We start from the raw sequence: 3,667 nt of genomic DNA, 5'->3' as shown, positions 1-3,667 counted from the left end.
GAAAGGCAATGCCAAAGAATGCTCAAACTACCGCACAATTGCACTCATCTCACACGCTAGTAAAGTAATGCTCAAAATTCTCCAAGCCAGGCTTCAGCAATACATGAACCGTGAACTTCCAGATGTTCAAGCTGGTTTTAAAATAGGCAGAGGAACCAGAGATCAAGTTGCCAACATCCGCTGGATCATCGAAAAAGCAAAAGAGTTCCAGAAAAACATCTATTTCTCCTTCATTGACTATGCCAAAGCCTTTGACTGTGTGGATCACAATAAACTGTGGAAAATTCTGAAAGAGATGGGAATACCAAGCCACCTGACCTGCATCCTGAGAAACCTGTATGCAGGTCAGGAAGCAACAGTTAGAACTGGACATGGAACAACAGACTGCTTCCAAATAGGAAAAGGAGTATGTCAAGGCTGTATATTGTCACCCTACTTATTTAACTTATATGCAGAGTACATCATGAGAAATGCTGGGCTGGAGGAAGCACAAGCTGGAATCAAGATTGCCCAGAGAAATATCAATCACCTCAGATATGCAGATGACACCACCTTATGGCAGAAAGTGAAGAAGAACTAAAAAGCCTCTTGAGGAAAGTGAAAGAGGAGAGTGAAAAAGTTGGCTTAAAGCTCAACATTCAGAAAACTAAGATCATGGCATCCGGTATCATCACTTCATGGCAAATAGATGGGGAAACAGTGGAAGCAGTGGCTGACTTTATTTTTCTGGGCTCCAAAATCACTGCAGATGGTGATTGCAGCCATGAAATTAAAAGACGCTTACTCCTTGGAAGAAAAGTTATGACTAACCTAGATAGCATATTAAAAAGCAGAGATATTACTTTGCCAACAAAGGTCCGTCTAGTCAAGGCTATGGTTTTTCCAGTAGTCATGTATGGATGTGAGAATTGGACTACAAAGAAAGCTGAGCACTGAAAAATTGATGCTTTTGAACTGTGGTGTTGGAGAAGACTCTTTAGAGTCCCTTGGACTGCAAGGAGATCCAACCAGTCCATCCTAAAGGATCCTGGGTGTTCATTGGTAGGACTCATGTTGAAGCTGAAACTCCAATACTTTGGCCACCTCATGCAAAGAGTTGACTCATTGGAAAAGATCCTGATGCTGGGAGGGATTGGGGGCAGGAGGAGAAGGGGACGACAGAGGGTTAGATGGCTGGATGGCATCACTTACTCGACGGACATGAGTTTGAGTGAACTCCAGGAGTTGGTGATGAACAGGAAGGCCTGGCATGCTACAATTCATGGGGTTGCAAAGAGTCAGACATGACTGAGCAACTGAACTGAACAACAAGACAAGAGGTTTATCTTGTCACATCACTTCCTCCAACCTCTTATCAGTCCTAAGAACAAGTCGTGTCAACATGTTATCTATCTTAAATCATTTTGTACTGGAACCACTTGACAATGCCCAGGGGAAGCAAGGCCTTAGCCTCCTTCCTCTGGCTGGGCTCAGTCTCAGGCCTTCCTTCCTCAAGTCTCTGTGCATCCAGGGCTGCCCCACATCTTTTAAGCTCTGACTACTCCCAAACTCGTGAAAGCAGAGATATGCTGACATGTCCATCATCACATTCCCAGGTGTAGCCCAGTGCCCAGCACGTAGTAGCCACATGGTGCACATTTGTCAAATGAATGAATTATTCTCTAATGGCTTCAGGTGATTCAGTCACTATCAACTGGGTACCAAGTATGCGCTGGGCACTTTCAATTTGGAGATAAACACAAGACAAGCTACGGTTTTTCCAGTGGTCATGTATGGATGTGAAAGATGTACCATAAAGAAAGCTGAGTGCCAAAGAATTGATGCTTTTGAGCTGTGGTACTGGAGAAAGCTCTTGAGAGTCCCTTGGAGTGCAAGGAGATCAAACCAGTCAATCCTAAAGGTAATCAGTCCTGAATACTCATTGGAAGTACTGATGCTGAAGCTGAAGCTCCAATACTTTAGCCACCTGATGCCAAGAACTGACTCATGAGAAAAGACCTTGATGCTAGGAAAGACTGAAGGCAGGAGGAGAAGGGGACTACAAAGGATGAGAAGGTTGGATGGCATCACCGACTCGATGAACATGGGTTTGAGCAAACTCTGGGAGATGGTGAAGGACAGGGAAGCCTGGCATACTGCAGTCCATGGGGTTGCAAAGAATCAATTGGACACAACTGAACTGAACTGAAACACAGGACCAGCTTGGAGGAAGTCTCCATCTCAGTGCGGCTGAAGCTTCAGTCTGATGCTCCAGAGTATAGCTATCAGCACCCTTTGAAACACTTTTAGAATATTGTGGACAATGAATGAATGACAATTTATCAGAGAAACTACAGAGAAAGGAGCCAAATTCAGTGAGACCACAGGGACAGGAATCATTGATCTGCCTGAGGAGTCAAAAAAGGCTCTGCTGGTGAAGGATGTGGTGTTTGTGACTTCAGCCTTGACAGATGAGGTGTTTGCCTTAAGCACAAGTTGGGAAAGGAGCATTGTAAACAGAGGCACCAGTATTAATAAGAGCAAGCAGTTATAAAATTACTAATTGGGGCTGGAATAAGTGACAGGAGATGCCCCTTCCAGACATGGCTGCCTATAACATATTTCCCAGGGGCTAGGGGTGGGTGGAGCCACAAAGAGACTGAAACATTGAATCCTAGTGAATTGAAGAAAGAAAAAGCTCTTGAATTTGACGTTATGATTAACAGGCTCGTCCTATTAAGCCTCATTTAGATTCATTTTCATATAGAGACAAAATGAGCTTAATCATTTCAGTAAATGCATTTTCAAAAGCATCAGGGAACTGTAGGGCTTGGGTGCCATTCTCCCTAGGTCTGAGGCTCAGGAGGGAACCTGGGTTCCAGCCAGAGTTTACATCACCTGCAGGTCAGGTGTGGGAAGCATCTCCTGGGACACAGCAGAGTGTCCCGGCCCCCGTCACAGGACACAATTCATCCCCTTCTGGCCGGGTAGTAGCCTCTCTGCCTGTGCCCTGCCCCCAGAAGAGAAGACAGAGCCTGGGTGGGCGCTTTGGGGGCTGCATAAGGAGAGGGCTGCCCCCAAACCTGCTGACTAAGGCTCCACAAGGTGCCGCAGCAAGCGCAGTTGGTCTCCGGTGTTTGCTCTCTAGGCCATTTCCTGCTCAGATTTGGGAATTTTCAGACCCAGAGGGAAAGTCCCTTGAGACAAATATTAGAACGAGAGAGAGCGCACCGGATCCGCCTGGAGAGCGCGGAAGGAAAGACCAGGCTCTGTCCAAAATCCGCGCGCTGGAGGGCGGGAGGCGGCGGAGCCCGCGTTACTTTCTTGAGGGCTTTGGCTTTGAGCGCAGCACACAGGGCGACTGGAAGACAAACGGAGAAGACCGGCCCGCTGGGTGGGGGCGGGGAGGCGTTCAGTGGGCCTCCGGAGTGTGTGAGTCTGTGTCAGTGCGCCCGCGCCTGTGTGTGTGTGCGTGTGTGTGTGTGTGTGTCTGGCGCCTGTCCAAGGTGATTTCCCATAAACCACATGCCTCACAAGTCCGCTTAAAAGGCTGTGCCGAGGAGCTGGCCAGTGGAGCCCGGCTCGGGGAAAGTGAAAGTTTGTCTGGGTGCTCCGCGCGCTGCCGAGAGTCCCTCTACACTCCCGGGTCAGCAGCGCGGCCCTCGGCCAGGGCGCGGACTCTGCAGAG

Source organism: Bison bison, unplaced genomic scaffold (genome assembly GCF_000754665.1).
Source record: "Bison bison bison isolate TAMUID 2011002044 unplaced genomic scaffold, Bison_UMD1.0 scf7180017864519, whole genome shotgun sequence".
Taxonomy (NCBI): domain Eukaryota; kingdom Metazoa; phylum Chordata; class Mammalia; order Artiodactyla; family Bovidae; genus Bison; species Bison bison.
The sequence above is the reverse complement of the archived record's forward strand: the minus strand, read 5'-3'. Positions refer to the sequence as shown.